The sequence below is a fragment of the Pelodiscus sinensis genome, chromosome 31, assembly GCF_049634645.1.
Source record: "Pelodiscus sinensis isolate JC-2024 chromosome 31, ASM4963464v1, whole genome shotgun sequence".
Lineage (NCBI taxonomy): Eukaryota > Metazoa > Chordata > Testudines > Trionychidae > Pelodiscus > Pelodiscus sinensis.
In genome coordinates, this window is record NC_134741.1 from 8481095 (window position 1) to 8497425 (window position 16331).

A 16331-nucleotide genomic window follows, 5' to 3' on the forward strand; every position below is an offset into this window, starting at 1 on the left:
AGTCCGTCCCTCACAGGCCCTGTGGGCTGCTGGAGGGCTGAGCCCGTCGCCCAGGCCTGGCGCGGGGATGGAACATGGGGCACGTTTCCCCCTGTGAGCGTGTGCAGGGGCAGGAGGGAGCCACACGGGCCCGGCTGAAGGTTTTGTGCTGGGGCTGGAGGCTTGAGCCTGAGCTGTCGGCCTCAGCGGGACTTGCTCCTCCCCCCTCTCCTGCCTTGCTGCCTCCTTTGGCCAGCAGCGCTCAGGGGCAGCCGGGAGAGCCGGCACCAAGGGCAGAGGAGGCCGAGGCACAAGCCCCTCAGAGGGGACAGGCCTGAGGCCTCTGGCTTGCCCAGGCTCACGCCAAGGGGCTTTCTGTGGTGCCGGGCGGGGGAGGGAGGCCAGGCCCAGGCCGGTGGGAGAAGGGGCAGCGCCTGCCAGGGCAGCAAGGGGAGCTGCAGGGAGCGAGACGCGGCGTTTCTGCCGGGATCACTCAAGGGTCCTTCTGTACGTGAAGGCTCCTGTGACACCCCTGTGCTGCTGGGTTCTCCTGCTCTGGCTCTTGCCCTGGCACTCGTCCAAGGGCTACCGGGGCAAAGCAGCCTGCCCCAAGCACCTTCCATAGCTCAGCTGGCAGAGCAGAGGCCTGTAGCGGGTGCTCAGCAAGTGCCCTTAGGTTGCTGATTCAACTCCAGCTGAAAGGAGAGATTCTTCTCCCTCCCCCTGGCTGCAGGCCCGGCCTTAGGACCAGGCGGCTGCCTTGGGTCTGTCCCTTTGGGGCCTGGTGCTACAATTGACAAAAACATTTTGGGTTCCAGCTGCCAATCAAGTGTCTCAGGCTGCGCAGACCTTGAGTCATGGCAAGAGCTGGAGGGGAATGGGGAACGGCTGCACTTTGGAATGGGAAGGGGGGGTCTGGAACCATAAAGTAGAACAGTTTTAAGGCTGCTTTCATGTAGGGCACCATGGCTTAGCTGGCTAAAGCGCCTGCCTAGTAAGCAGGGGCTCCTGGGTTCAACTCCCGGTGGTGCCTTGTTACCAGGTCAATGGGTCTTTTCTTCCCACCATTCTTCAACATGTATCTGGAGTTGGTTTTACCTTCAGTTGAGCTTGGTGGTGCCCTCACAGTGGGAGTAGGATAGTAACAAAGAGCAGGAGGTACCTTAGATGTTTTATTTAGTGAGGCTTAGCTAGACTTGCTAAATCAAGCTCTGGAAAATGGATTGCAGCAGCAATCTCCACCTGAGTGAAGACATGGCCTAATGGTGCAATTAGTTAGATGCCCACACTAACAGCCCCACTGCTGGTAACTCACAGAGGCTACATCTACACTAAGGTTGTGTCTAGATTGCATCCCTTTTCCGTAAAAGGGATGCAAATTAGACACATCGCAATTGCTAATGATGCGGGGATTTAAATCCCCCCCCCCCCCCCACTTCATTTGCAGAAAAATGGCTTCTGCTTTTTTCCGGCTTGGAGCTTTGCCGGATCTTTCAGAAAATAAACCCTTAAAATAAGGATTAAGGGATCTTTTGGAAAAGGTTTTATTTTCCAAAAGATCCACGCCTAGACTGGTGCTTTTTTCCAGCAAAGCTCCGAGCCTGCATGTTGCACAACACTGGTAGGAGACATGGAGGGTCAATTGACACCTGCAGCCTCTCAGAACAACCTGTCTCGACCCCCAAGTCCTAGCCCTTCCCTCCACCCTTACTGGGGTCTGCTGGGAATTGCCTGGATGCCAGCCCACCCCAGTGTCAGCCTAAGGATTGACTGGTCTGTAAAAGCTGCATCCTGGAAATGAGGAAGCAGCTAAAGTGACTCTGGTGGGACTTGAACCCACAACCTTTGAATGTCTAGCTGGGCTCACATTGGCCAGTGTAGCTTAGAAGTCCAACATGCTTTACATTGCACCACAGAGCCCTATGGACTGTTGCTGTTGATATCTCCACTCTCTGCTTTGCAGCATGGCAATTGCTGGGGGAAAAGAAAGGGGAGCCAGGTCTGTCTCTTTTGGGAGAGCAGGTAGGAGGGGCCACTGAGCCCCCAGCAGTGAAAACTAGGAACCAGGACAAAGCTGCAGTTGAAGAACATGGGCATCAATCCCTACTTTTTGCACACAAAATAAGGGGTTTCCCATTTGAGCTAACTTCCCTGCATGGGAACACATCCCCTGCTCCACCCATCTTCTTCTAGACCCCACAAGGTCTCTGTGGCGGCCTGAGGCTCCTTTCTGAAAGGGCCACTTGTGGGACTGACACCCGTGGGCCGGCTAGCTCGGAGGTTTAGGGGACGTGATGCTCAAAGCACACTGACGCGTCTTAAGAGCAAGCCCCTTATTTCAAACCATAACGGGCTCGCTATTCCAACGTCCCTGCAAACCTCATGGCGCGAGCAGTGAGAGGCATTTCAGAACAGCGATTTATTTGGAACTAAGTGCTGTGTAGCCAGCGCCAAATTACAAAATAAGCTATTTCAAAATTGACTTGAAATGAGCTACACAATTGTATCACTTATCTTGAGCTATGGGACACACCCTAGTGAGTTAGAGCCCAGCTCTGGCCCCAGCTCTCTGCTCCACCCACCCACGTACTGACTCCATCGCTGCCATGGGGCTGTTTGCATTGGCCTCTTCTCTCTGTCGCCAGGCTTCAGCCAGGACTGAGACTCAGGCAGGAGAATGTGACCCGGCTCCCTGCACCTGGGCCCTGCATTTCTCATCCCTTCAGAGACACTTGCTAGTGGAGGAATAAATCACAGTCACATGAGTGTAGATTATGAAACTTTGTAGTTGTTGTTGCCTTGGAAACTCCCCACAGACCTTCCCCTGGGGGTCCCGGGCAGCCCGCTCACACTGCACAGCTCACTTCAAGGTTAGGGTGATGTGTAGACGCACCCATCCTGTTGAGGACCAGCCTGCGGGGGGAGGTTCTGGCCACTTCCTTTCCTTGATTCTCTCAGACTGTGTCTACATTCCAGGGCTACGTCTACACTGCAGGCTTTTTGTGCAAGAGCAGATGTTCTTGCGCAAAAACTTGCAGAGCATATACACTGCACGTGCGTTCTTGCACATGTAAATGTATAGTACAGCATCAGACAACAGGGCTTCTTGCACAAGGGTTATTCCTCTCCCCACCAGGAAGAAGCCCTCTTGCGCTATAACTCATCCACAAGGAGGCAGTGTGGAAAGCCAACAGGGGTTTCTTGCTCAAGAAAGCCCTATGGCTAAAATGGCCATCAGAGCTTTCCTGCGCAGGAGAACGTCCACACTGCCATGGGCACTCTTACAGAAAAGCACTTCTCTTGTGCAAAAGCACATGGGAGTGTGGACACACTGTTGTGCAAGACCTTTTGCACAAAACAGTTCTTGAGCAAGAAGTCTGCAGGGTAGGTGTAGCCAGCCCCTCTCCCCAGGGAACTGCAGCCTCTCGACCCAGGCAGCTCCTCCCGGCATTCAGGAGGTACCAGGATGAGAAGAAACCATCTGACACGGTGCTGCCAGGGAGGGGCCTCACTGCTAGTCACTGTTCCTGTTCCAGGAGTGGAGCGAGTTTTGCCCTGGGCACCAATATTGAGGGTGTGGGCCCGTTTTTGTGTGAGCCCCCATGGCACCCATTGGCTCCTGCTGGGGGGTGGAGGGTCCCCTGGTGCCATAGCTCCTCCTGGGGAGAGGTGGAGGGACCCCTGGTCCAGTATTTCCTGCTATGGAGAAGTAGAGGTAGCCCATTCCCTATAGCTCCTGCCAGGGGGGACCCTGAACCCTTATCTCCTGATGCGGTTTCAGTTTTCCCTGGCGGATGCTCCAGACATGAGGGATGCCAGCGCACTGGCCCAGCCCGGGCCGGCAGTGATGGTTTTTACACATGCAGGGAAATGCCCCGGCTTCTCCCCCTCACAGAGCTGCCGCCTCTCCGGGAGGGGGATGAACTGCAGGTGCGGGACAGCTCCCTGCCAGCAGGGACAGCAGCCAAGGAACCAAATATCTCTGGATCTGCAGCCAGTGTTGGGAACTGGGCAGGGAACAGGAGGCTTTTGTGTCACACACGTCTCTGGTAGGACGGACCCTCACTGAGCCCAGACTGTGACTGGTCCTAGCCAGGAGTGTGTCCGGGGCTGGTTTGTGACACTCTCAGGCCGTGTCTACACTGGGCGTAAGAGCGACGCTGCCGCGGTCGATGTTCTGGGCTCTAGGGAAGACCGGCTGATTGGAACTGAGCTGTGCAGAGTCTTGTAAAGGGAAACGCAACTTCTCTGGGTATTTGTCAAGTTTTAGATGAGGGTTTAACAGAAGGAACGTTGTGGGCTCTGGGACAAGGAGGGTGGGACAGCAAACGTGGTCACAGGCAGGGGAATTAGCTCGAGTGGTAGAGCGCTCGCTTTGCATGTGAGAGGCAGTGGCATTGATGCCCACGTTCTCCAGTGACAGATATTTGCTTTTTCCTTTGTTTTACAGGCACAGCCAACAAGGCGGCTAAGTGCTTCTAGGGGCCTCTTTGCAATAGTCAGTGGGCTGGTTTCTGCAGTGCAGGGGGTGTCACTTTTGCCCGGCATAGAAAAGTTTCCTCGCTAAAAGCCAGACAGGCAAAGTCTTGCCTGTAACACCAGGAGGAGGGGATTCACTTGCCTGGGGAGGGCAGGAACAGACCAGCACTTGGCTGCCAGCTGTTTGCACATCTGGACACAGAAGCATCCTCAGCCTTGGTTCTACCAGGCACTTTCTTTTCAGCTCACAGCAAACTGCCTCCCAGCTGTGGGTGAGGCTGAGTGTGAGTGAAACCAGCTGCACTTTGGATGATTTTGTTAATTGTTTAAAAAGCCTCATGCACCTCTTCTGCCTGGGGAAGTGTCTGTAATAGACGCCTAGTGTGATATCACTCTGGGGTTTTACCCCTTTAACCTCACCCAGAGACTCCTGAAAAGTCTCCTGTGTCCATCTCCACCTCAGGCCAAGTGTTCGCATGTTTCATAGATAAGGAAACTCCTCCTCCCTTTTGTCCTGCCAATCCTTCCTGAGCAAGCTGTGTCCTTCTGTGCCAATATACCAATAAAGGGTATTATCCCACCACGTCCCTGTGATACCAACTGCTTCCTGCTTATTACACATCATCCCGTGTGTCTGTACCAGCATCTAAGACACAGATTAGATTTTGCTTCCCAGTGGTCCCTCGTCCCTCCTTTATCTCTGCAGTTACAGCCCCTGCTCTCTCCCATTTCTGGCCCATCCCCCAGGTGTCCATGTTGTTCACTTACCTGTGGGCTTTGGGCACCTGCCCCCATCAAACCTAGTTTAAAGCCTCCTCACTAGGTTAGCCAGTCTGGACCCAAATACTCTTCCCTTCCTCCACAGGTGAACCCCACCCCTGCTGAGCAGCCCTTCCTGCAACAGCATCCCATCGGCAAGGAAGCCAAAGCCCCCTGCCCACGCAGCTGTAGCTTTCTGTGCCCAGGGAGCCAGACCCCGCTTGGGTTCGATGGCTGGAGGGAAGTGGGGAACGGCTGCACTTTGGGAGTCAAAAGTGTTGTCTGGAAACATAAAGAGCCATTTTAAAGAGTCTTTGGAGGAGGGCACCATGGCTTAGCTGGCTAAAGCACTTGCCTCATGAACAGGAGATCCTGGGTTCAAGTCCCAGTGGTGCCTTGTTGTAACCTTTGCTCACATTTACTTATGCCCTTCTGGGACACAGAAAAGGTCTCTCCTGGCTGGCCAGCCATGAACTGCTGGTTCAGGAAAAGGCTGAGGGGAGAGGCTAAAAGCCTGGAGCCAGTGCAGAGGTGACTGGCACAGCAGGGCTCTAACTGCAACTGCTGGGACAGGAGAGCCAGCTCCACACACCCTTGTGATTCCCTGGGGGTGTCAGCACCTAGAGAGCTTGAGGGTTCAACCTCTGCAGCCATGGAGAGTCAGGGCATGTGGGCATCAGGTGCTTCTCACTTGTTGTTTCCTTCTTCCCAACACTCCTCCCCACTCAGCCTTTTCCAGAACCAGCAGTTCCATGGGTGGCCAAGGGAGGCCTCTCCTGTGTCTCAGAAGGGCATAAATAAATGTGAGCAAAGGTTACAACAACGATCTCCTGTTTATGAGGCAAGTGCTTTAGCCAGCTAAGCCACGGTGCCCTACTCAGATCCACCTCTAAACTGTTCTACTGTATGGTCCCAGACAACACCATTGTCTCACAAAGTTCAGCCATTCCCCATTTCCCTCCTGCTTTCCCACCCTGGCAGTGTCTGGCTCCCTGGGCACAGAAAGCTACAGCTCAGTGGGCAGAGGCTGTAACGTGCTCATCTCCCCCAGCCACTGGGGCTGTACAGTTGCCCTTGAAGTTCTGCAGAGTTGTGGGAGGGCGAAATGCAGCAAACTTTGATTCTCTGGCATGTAAACCCCTTGGTCCCAGGGTTTAGGTTGGAGTCCCCAGGCTGGGGCCCGGCCTCTTTCAGTTTGATCCCTTCCTGAGGGCACAAAATTGACAACAGAGAATTCCTTTGCCTTGCAGCAATCTCTGTTGGTTAAAGGGTTAGCAACCGAATATTTGCTCAAGTTTAAGTGCGGCAGCAGAAATCTCTGTTAAGCGTGTTTCTGTGGTATAGTGGTTATCATGTTTGCCTGATATGTGAAAGGTCCCTGGTTCAAAGCCAGGCAGAAACACAAGGTCTTCTCTTATTGCTGTTCCTCTGGGTGCCCACAAGGCAGTTTCAGGGCTTGCCTCCTGGTGCAGGGCTGGGTGGCCTGTGTGCTGGCTTTCAGGAGCATGTGGGAGAGGTAAACAGGTTAGGCTGAGATGGGAGGAGGCAGGGCTGGGGCTGAGAGTTCTCAGCAGTCACTTACCTGGGACCAGGTCATTGCAGCCACTCAGTCCGGGGCCCACCCTGGAAGTGCCACTACTGACACAAAGCCACATAACATCCTGCCTCATGTCCAGACCCCAGCCACCCCATTTCCCACCGAGCACCCCCAGCTTCCTTTGACACCCTCCCTTGTTCCTGCTCCCCCCACCCTGCTCCTGCATCCACGTTCCTTTTGCACCCTGTCTCCTGGCCACACACGGCTCCTTGGTGCTTCTCAAGCCAGGCCCTGCAAGGAGCCACCAGGGCAGGAACCAGCCCTTGCAGCTCGGCTTGCCCCCGATCTGGTAGTTTCCCACCACATCTCACCTGGGAAGAGGTGACTTGTTCTCCTTCCTTCTTACCTTACGTCTCCGTTCCCTTCAAAGGTCTCCGCTGCCTTGGGACCCACCTCCTCAGGGCGCTGCCCCTCTGCCACTGGGCTGGGAGTGGGAGACTCCACACTGCACTGCACTTGGGCTGAGAAGTCTCACAGGGACTCGTCTGTGGATGGGTTAGTCAGCCCGATGGCCAGCCGGATCCATTCCGTAGCGCTGCCCGAGAGGGAGCTTTACAAGTGCCCAGTGTCCATTGGTATTTTCTGGGCTCTCGGAGCACTGGGAGAGTTTGGGGTCCCCAGAGGGGTGAAGCATCAAACCAGCCTCCTCCTGTGGGGCCTGTGAGTGTTGCTGAATCTGGGCCCCTGCACCTGGGCAAAGGCAAACAAAAGGTCTGGGGGCCACACAGAGACCCCGCTGGGCTGAGCAGGAAGTGGCTGGGACTTTGCTTTGTCTTTGGGCTTGTCTGTCTGCAGCCTGGAAACCTCCTGGCTCCTCAGACCAGTGGTCTGGATGGAGCGTTCAGAAGTCGCAATAATGGAATTGCTGTGTAGACGCTCCCATTGTTATTTCAGAGTAATGGCCGTTATGCCCAAGGAACGCTGCTGTGTAGATGCAGCCTGAGAAATGCTTTCATGAGTATGCGGGAGGAGCAAGGGCTCCTACAATGTCAGGGGAGATGGGGAAATGAGGTCACCTCTCTAGATATAAAACAGAAGATATGTCAGGAGTGGGATTTGAACCCACGTCTCCATTTGGGGACCAGAACGCCCAACTGAGGGAAAGACAAGTCCTTGAGTCTGGCGAAGTGGCAGCCTCACAAGGGGGAATTGGGGGGCTGTTAAGTGCCAAAGTAGCTCAGTGGGGAGAGCATTAGACTGAAGATCTAAAGGTCCCTGGTTCAATCCCAGGCTTTGGCAAAAGCCTTTGCCCTTGGGGCTTATCCCTTGTTTGGCTTCTCTGTGAAGAGCCCAGCTGTGCCTCCTGGAAGGGCTTCGTCCTCCCTGCAGCTCCACCTTGGAGCCAGCAAGTCCTGCCCCTCTTCTGCCAGGGAAGGAAAAAGTTCACTTTTGAGCAGCATCAAACCAGCCCCCTAAGAAAGCCAGCTGAGCTCCTCTCTCCCTGCTGCTTTGTCCACCTTGGCAGGAACAGAATCCGGGACTCACCCAATCAGGCCGGGTGCCCAGTAACCCCAAACAGACGTGCACATCCGCACGCTGGCAGCAGCTGTTGTGGGATTCTGCAAATCCACCACTAGACCTGAGTCCCCACATGCCCGGCAGCCCAAGGGAGGGCTCTGGGGTCTCAAGCAGAACAGAGTCGGGGGGGAGGGGCTCTCAAAGCAGGGGAAGTTCGGGGGCTTGTTGCTGGGCCGTGGGGTGAAGCATCAAACCAGCCCCCTCCTGTGAGTGTTGCTGAATCTGGGCCCCTGCACCTAGGCATTGGGAAACAAAAGGTCTGGGGGCCACACAGCCCACTGGGCTGAGCAGGAAGTGGCTCTGGGACTTCGCTTTGTCTTTGCCTGTGGGCTTGTCTGTCTGCAGCCTGGAAACCTCCTGGCTCCGCAGACCACTGGTCTGGATGGAGCGTTACAGACGTCGGAATAATGGAATTGCTGTGTAGACGCTCCCATTGTTATTGCAGTATAATGGCCGTTATTCCCAAGGAACGCTGCTGTGTAGATGCAGCCTCAGAGAAATCCTAAGCAAGCGCTTCTACAATGGCAGGGGAGACCCACATCTCCATTCAGAGACCAGAGCACCCCACTGAGGGAAAGACAGTAGCTTGAGTCTGGCACCTTAGACCACTCGGCCATCCTGACACACACACTGGCTTTTTCAACTTCAGTTTTCTTATATGTGTGAGTTGCTTGGTGAGGCCAAGGGGGCCCCTCTCTTTCCCCATTTAACAGCTTCTCTGCAGCACAGCTGGGTTTATCCACTCTCACCCTCACTCACCGTTGTGAGGTGTTTTGCAGGGAGCTGACAAGGAGGCTATGTCTACACTTGCGGCTTCTTGCATGAGTAATATGCAAATGAGGCTAAACGTGGAATATCGCTAATGAGCCACCATATTTGTGGAAGAAGGTCTTGCACCAGAAGAAGCTGTCTACACTGCCCCTTCTAGTGCAAGGAAAACACTCCTGCGGAATGTCGTTACGCCGATTATTTTCAGGACGTCACAAGGGCCTTTTGCAGCCCCTCAGTTTATTGGCCTAAAGGAGGTTGGAAGGTGGTGACCTCACAGAGGGTCCATGACAATGGCCAGGTGGGACAGGCTGCAGGGCAGGGGCCATCTCAGAAATGCCCCCCTGACTTTGCTGCAGGGAGTCTCCTTCTTGAGATTTGCCCTTGAGGCCAGAGAGTGAATGAGGGTCACAAGCACGAGTGTGAGGAGGAGCCTCGTTGGAGCCTTCTCCTTTCCCACGACTAACTGACCTAGAAGACAGGCGTCCCCGCGGAGAAGGGAAGAGTCACCAAGAAGTTTGGCCTTTGTACACTAGGGGAATTAACTCAAGTGGTAGAGCGCTTACTTCGCATGCAAGAGACAGAGGGATCAAGACCCACATTCTGCAATGTTGCGTGGTCCCTATTTTTTTCACAAACAGAGCCATCCAGAGGGCAAAGAGCCTCCAGTCACCTCTCTCTCTTCCTACTCATTCACCTCAAAAGCCAGCCACGGCTTAGTTCCAAATCTGTAAACCTCATCGCACAAGGGATAACGCCTCTTCCGAAATAACTAGTTGAAATAGTGGTAGTGTGGATGCTCCACTGCTGCTATTTCAAAATAGCTCCTGCCCAGGGCCATTCAAAGTAATTACTCCCCAGTGCCTCCTGGGGATCTAAGTCAAAGTAGAGTGTCATTTTAACCATAGGGGCTTCTTGCGTAAGAAATTCATGTTGCCTGTCTACACTGCGCTCTTGTGGGGAGAGGAATAACCCTTCCAGAAGAAGCCCTGTTTTCTGATGCTCTACTGTCAATTTACTTGTGCAAGAATGTGTGTGCAGTGTAGACACACTGCAAGTTTTTGCGCAAAAAGCCTTCAGTGTAGACATAGCCCCCAAGATGGATTGTGGCAGAAATCTCTACCTGAGTGAAGACATGGCCTAATGGTGCAATTAGTTAGATACTGACACTAACAGCCCCACTGCTGGTAACTCAGCTGTTGCCCTAGGAAGGGGTGTGGCCAAAACACAGGCCTTGCTGTGAGCAGGATTTAAACCTACACAGGGAAACCCTATTGGATTTCAAGTCCAATACCTTAACCACTCGGCAATCACAGCTTTGGGCAATATTGAGACAGGTAAACTGGTAAATAATTGTTACATAGGACCTAATGTCAGCTGCCATAGAATTCACACAGCAAACCATTTCAACAGCTGTGCAGAGGAGTTCTGGCTGTTCTGCTCTTAGGCTGCTTTGGAGGTGAGTTCTGCTTCAAGGTCTTCTCTCCTCCTGCTTGGTCTTCCTTTCCCTTTTCTTTCCTCTTCTCTTCTCCCCTTTTCTTCTTCTTGTTGGTCTCCTTCTTGGACCCCAATTTATACAGAGAAACTCAATACTGCTTAGTTCTTCCTTAACCAGTTATTTTAGTATAATTTCACTAACCAATCTGAATATACTGTAACAGAATGACCTAAGCAATCATACCCCACCGCCTTAGTTGATTTACACCACACAAAGTCAATCACACAGCAGTCAGAAACAGATCCAAACCAGACTATCACACAGACAAACAATAGGAAAGTGAGGACAAGAATCATAGAATGCCAATTGGACAAACACAGCTATTGGTAAGCAGTCTTATGCCAGACAAAACACTGGTAATTAAGTTTTCTCTACCCACCTTGAGATCTCCTTCTTGCCTGGTGACAGTGGATGCCACTAGGATAAGAGCCCTTCTCACAGCCTAGTGTGACACTATTTCAATGTCATTTACATGGAATGTGAGCATGTGACTCCAGGCTTTACAGCTAATTGCTGCTGCTCTTCAGTCTGGCTGTAGAAGAAGGCTTTAGTTTAGACCTACTAAATAGCTATAGGCCTTACCATAGGGTTACAGAAAAACCACATTGTTACATAGGACCTTTCCAGGCCAAACACAGCAGGATCCACAAGCACCAATAAAGGAAGGTAAATGCAACTGCGAAGGGACTTGAACCCTCAATCTTCTGATCCGAAGTCAGACGCCTTATCCATTAGGCCACACAGTCTTGCCTTACATAGAATTGGACTTCTTGAAATGTGTGGGTAGGTAAAAGTCTCCCTACTCCATCAGGTTTTATTATTTTCCTTGTTTGACGGTTTAGAAATCACGTCTGAGCTGGTGAATTATTCTTATGTTGTGTAACTAAGGATTGCAGCCCAGGGATTTTTCCTGAGTCTATGTTACTTCACGGCTATCTACCACCTAGGCTATCTCCATACTGCATCTCTCTTCCCCAAAAGCTCATGCAAATGAAGTGTAGATTATCTTATTGCCATGCTCATTTGCATAATTAATTGGGGCCTGTTTTTGCCCCCCCCAACCCCACCAGCAGCAGCAGAAAGCCAAAGGGAACAAAGAGCAGAAGTGCCGGAAGCTGGTGGGGGAGCCCTCTCCCTCTGAGTTTGATTTGGCGAATCTCAGATGGACTTGCTAAATCAAACTCCAAAAGATGGATTGTGGCCATTCCTCCCCAGCTGGACGTGGTTCTTGTTCTTCTACACAGCACAGACCATGGAACACAGGCAGCACTTTCCCAATGGGGCTAATTCTGCTCCACCTGCAAGTTGTCTCTGGGATGTGGCCCAGGAGCTTTCTGCCCAGTGGAGAGATCAAGTAGGAGAGGGAGGGGCCACAGGAGGCTCTTAGTCCCCTGGCCGGCTCTGCCTGTGAAAGGGGAAGTGAGGATTCCACTATCACTGGGGAATATGGATCCCCCTGCCTTGCACAGAGTGAGTGAGTGCTCTGCCGCTTGAGCTAATTCCCCCACCCGCGAGCTGTTTGCCTGCCCCACCCACCTCGTTCCAGAGCCCACAACGTGCCTTCAGCCGCCTGAGGCTCCTTTCTGAAAGGGCCACTCGTGCAGCTGTTTCCCGTGGCCGGGTGGCTCTGCTGGCCGTCGATGGGGGTAAGAGAACAGGCAGCAAGACCCGACTGGCAGGAGGGTCTGGCTGGCAGGGAGAGTTTAGCTGCTGCTGTAGCTGAGGCAGCTCCATGTGCAGAGTCCTGAGTCCCTGGCTGGGGAGGGTCATTAAGTAGCTGCTGGGCTGCCACACAGCTTAGAGGGAACCTGGGGTCTGGCTTGGGAGTGAGGGGCCCTGTGGGGCTGGGAGAGACTGTTATGCTTAAACAAAGCACACGAGATCTTTTATAGGGGAGAAGGCAGCACGTCGCATGGGTTGAGAACACAACAGTAGCGTCTGCTTTTCAGTCACCCAACCACCGACACACACACACACACACACACACACACAGTCCCGCCAGATGTTGTTATAGTCACCAGTCCAGAGTCTGAATCAATCTACTGGACAGCCAGACTGATCGCAGAGGGGAGCTGGGCTCTGTCGGTCGAAATCCGATGCTCCTGGAGTTGTTGGCAAGACGAACCTAAAATTCCATGACAAGCACCTGGCTTTTATAACCCTTTCCTCTGTTGAAGTCCATGGTTTTGCTGTGTCAGTCTGTGTCCGGTGTGTTTTCTTTTGAAGTTACGATTCCAAACATCTCCGAGAGTTATCCTGTCCTGCATTTAATCGATTGTTTTCAGGGATGCCAACCTTCACCTTTAAAGTCGTCAGTTTGCCCTTCGTTAATCATGGATGCACACTTGATGGCTTTTCTGACTCCAGTCAGTCTGTCTTCACTTGCATTACTCCCACCTTTCTTGGCCATCTGGCTCTCATGAAGGCCTTCACTCCTCATCTCTTCCAGGCCCACACACTCCTCATTCACACACAAACAGCCCTGCTTGTACAGAGGCCTTCAAAGAAGAATATAAACAATAGTGTTTTATATTGAGCAAATGCAAAAGGCATTGTAAATTAGGCCCTAATCAAACCACTCACACTGAGACTGGAGCTGCCAGCATTCCTCTAATCTCATTAACATGGACACAAGACAAGATTCTGTCTCTCACTTACTAAACCTTAGAACAAAGAAATAGATATTGAACCAAAGGCCTAAAACTCTATCCCTGCCTTAACAGAAATCCCACATTGCTACATCATTAAACCAGAAATACAAATATAAACAGATATCAAATTCTTACTCCAGCCAGACGGCAGGGGCTGCAACTCAGGAGCGAGGGCACCACAGGGCCAGGCTGGCAGGGGCTGCTCAACAGGCGTCAGGGGAATCATGGATCCTGGAGCTGCCCAGGCAGGGAGCAGGGGGCTGCAGATGAGGAGTGAAGGCCCCAGAGGGCTCAGTTGGCAGGGAAGCAAGTCGCACCAGGAGTTTTCCCAACAGGGTTTAGCTGCCCAATTTCCTCCCCACGGTGCCGACCACTTCAGCCACTAGGTCAGCCCAGGAGCTAAGGCACGAAAGGGGGGAGGAAGTGAGTCAAACAGTGCGGGGAGGGAAATGCTTGTCTTGCCTTCCTGGGCAGAGCATGGCTTGTGTGGGGCAGGGCTGCCAAGCACCTGGGAAAGAGAATTAGAGGCCAAGAGAACCAGCTTGTAGCAGCCACAGTAGCTCAGCTCAGTGAGCATTGGACTGGCCATCTAAAGGTCCCGGCTTCAGTCCTGTGTTTTGGCATTTCTCTAAGTGCAGCAGGCTCCTCTCTGTGCCCGTTGAAATGCTGGAGGGCTCTGGAGAAGACATGGCAGCTCCGTGGGCAGAGTCCTGAGCCGCTGTCTGGGCAGGGCTCAGTGAGCAGCTGTGGGGCTGGGCTGCAGGGTGGGGAAAGCACTGGGGGCTGGCGGTGGATGGGTTCGTGGTTCACATGGCAGCCGGCCAAGGAGTTAGGCTGGGTTTGTGGATGTTCTTTCCTGCTCTCCTGTCTCTGTTCTCTGACTCGCCCCTTTCCCAACTCCTGGTCCTGCCCGGGTCTGGCTCCCTCCCAGCCGCCTGGCTGCCTCCCACATGGGCTGAGCTCAGGGGCCAGGTGGGTGACCTGCTTCACCGACACCTCCCGTCCGTCTGCTCCATCACTCAGTGCATGCCATGGAGCTGAGTGATTGTGCCCTTGAGTGGCATTCTCAGCCAGCCAATCAGCTTTGTGAGGAGGATCATGGAGCTCAAAGAGCTCTCTTGTTAGGCCAGCAAGGAAGCAGCCAATGGCCCCACCCCCAGGAGCTGGCTGGAGACCATGTGGAGGGAGCCGCTGCCTCTCCCCTGTGTAGCCAGCTCTTTCCTGAGTGCTAAAAATCCTTCTGTGAGTAACGCTTCTGTTACTGCCAGGCAGAGTCCCAGCAGCTTTCTGCTGGTTTTCGGGGAGACAAAGTAGGAAGCACGAGGGGGCTATTGGAGACATTTAGCCCCCTGCATGGCTGTACCTTTGTGAAAAGAAAAATAGGGATTTTTTGCCAGAAGTGGAGAAAGTGGGTATCAATCCCACTACCTCTTGAATGCTAAGCAAGCGCTCTACCACTTGAGCTAATTCCCCTGCTGTAACAGCAGGGCCCCTCTTGGAGGCTCTTACCTTCTCCATGGGGACGTCTGTCTTCTAGGTCAGCTAGTCAAGGGAAAGGAGAAAACTCCAAGGAGGCTCCTCCTCACACTCGTGCTTGTGACCCTCATTCTCTCTCTGGCCTCAAGGGCAGATCTCCAGAAGGAGACTCCCTGCAGCAAAGCCATGGGGGGCTCTGAGACTCCCTGCAGAAAGTCTCTGAGGTTTCCTCTGCCCTGCAGCCTGTCCCACCTGGCCATTGTCATGGACTCTCTGTGAGGTCATCACCTCCCAACCTCCATTAGCCAATAAGCTGAGGGGCTGCAAAAGGCCCTTGTGATGTCACTGCCAGACTCATCCCTGCCCTTCCGGGTGAATGTCCTGCCCCAGGCAGCCCCTTTGCCTGGCTGAGCTGCTCCCAGGGGATGAAAGTGACACATTTCTTACAGGGAATGTTCTTTTGGGCACTACCTTTTGGGCTGGGGTGAGGGTTAAGGCAGGAAGTCTGAGGAGGGGTTGTGATAGGACAGTACCTGTGAGAAATTAAAGTGTGGTGTGGAGTGTGAGAGGCTCAAGGCAGGGATTTGGGGATTGTATGTTGGGGGTGGGGCTCAGGGCAGGGGTGAGGATGTGGGAGGATATGGGAGTCAGGGCACAGGATTAGGGATGTGGGGGGGCTTGGGGCTGGGACTGTGTGTGTGTGTTGAGGGGATCAATGGGACTAGATTCCCAGCTCCCTCTGCTCTGGGCTCCCTGAAGCCCTTTAACACAGAAGAGCTTTCTCTGCAGTGCACTGAGGAGAGGAACCCCTGAGCCAGTGATGCCGCTTTGCCCACGTTGGCGGGGAGAGAAAGCAGGCCAGTTGCCCAGTAACCCCAGACAGATGTGCACATCTGCACGAGAGCAGCAGCTGTTGTGGGACTCTAGAAATCTCCCCCTAGATCTAATTCCCCACGTGCCAGGCACCAGTCAAAGCCAGGGCTCCGGGGTCTCAAGCAGAGCACTACTGGGGACGGATACGTGTCTATTTGAGGCAGGTTCCTCACTCCCACGTCCCAGACACATAATGTGGCACAAAGACCAACGGTCCCTGCACAAAGTGTGTCACAGGGATAAGCGTTAGCCTCAGGAACAATCATCGCCCTGCAGAAGAGACACCCCTGGTCTGGAGCCAACAAGCCCAGGAGACACCCAGCTCAGGATCCCCAGGCGCACTGACACAGACTCCCTGTCACAGGAGAATCCCAAGCCTCAGTTCTGCCGGCCAGAGTTTTCTCCTCTTCTCTTTCTTGACAGCTCCATGCAAAACACCCCACAAGAGTGAGTGGGGATAAACCCAGCTGGGCTGTAGAGCGGCTGTTAGATGGGGAAAGAGAGGTGCTCCTGCCGCCTCCCCGAGCAACTCACACATGTAAGAAAACTGCCATTAGAGGTCTCTTCATAGGTGTCAGGATGGCCGAGTGGTCTAAGGCGCCAGACTCAAGGACCTCTCTTTCCCTTAGTTGGGTGTTCTGGTCTCCAAATGGAGGTGTGGGTTCAAATCCCACTCCTGACACATCCTCTTTTCTTAAATCATCTCTTTTATGTCTAGAGAGGTGACCTCATT

General features: G+C 53.4%; 8 non-coding genes across 8 annotated transcripts; 5 read left to right on the forward strand and 3 right to left on the reverse strand.

The window, feature by feature from the left end:
• Nucleotides 1–938: 938 nt before the first annotated feature.
• TRNAT-AGU (transfer RNA threonine (anticodon AGU)) lies at nucleotides 939–1012 on the forward strand. The gene has a single exon. It is a non-coding gene; the product is annotated as a tRNA-Thr (tRNA).
• Nucleotides 1013–1794: 782 nt separating this feature from the next.
• Nucleotides 1795–1899, reverse strand: TRNAR-UCU (transfer RNA arginine (anticodon UCU)). The gene is made up of 2 exons: nucleotides 1863–1899; nucleotides 1795–1830 (listed from the first exon to the last, which is right to left on the reverse strand). It is a non-coding gene; the product is annotated as a tRNA-Arg (tRNA).
• Nucleotides 1900–5540: 3641 nt separating this feature from the next.
• TRNAM-CAU (transfer RNA methionine (anticodon CAU)) lies at nucleotides 5541–5614 on the forward strand. Its single transcript has one exon. It is a non-coding gene; the product is annotated as a tRNA-Met (tRNA).
• Nucleotides 5615–6546: 932 nt separating this feature from the next.
• Nucleotides 6547–6619, forward strand: TRNAI-GAU (transfer RNA isoleucine (anticodon GAU)). Its single transcript has one exon. It is a non-coding gene; the product is annotated as a tRNA-Ile (tRNA).
• Nucleotides 6620–7980: 1361 nt separating this feature from the next.
• Nucleotides 7981–8053, forward strand: TRNAF-GAA (transfer RNA phenylalanine (anticodon GAA)). Its single transcript has one exon. It is a non-coding gene; the product is annotated as a tRNA-Phe (tRNA).
• A 2282-nt stretch (nucleotides 8054–10335) lies between these two features.
• Nucleotides 10336–10417, reverse strand: TRNAS-UGA (transfer RNA serine (anticodon UGA)). Its single transcript has one exon. It is a non-coding gene; the product is annotated as a tRNA-Ser (tRNA).
• Nucleotides 10418–11271: 854 nt separating this feature from the next.
• On the reverse strand, nucleotides 11272–11344 carry TRNAR-UCG (transfer RNA arginine (anticodon UCG)). Its single transcript has one exon. It is a non-coding gene; the product is annotated as a tRNA-Arg (tRNA).
• Nucleotides 11345–16171: 4827 nt separating this feature from the next.
• Nucleotides 16172–16280, forward strand: TRNAL-CAA (transfer RNA leucine (anticodon CAA)). The gene is made up of 2 exons: nucleotides 16172–16209; nucleotides 16235–16280. It is a non-coding gene; the product is annotated as a tRNA-Leu (tRNA).
• Nucleotides 16281–16331: the final 51 nt, after the last annotated feature.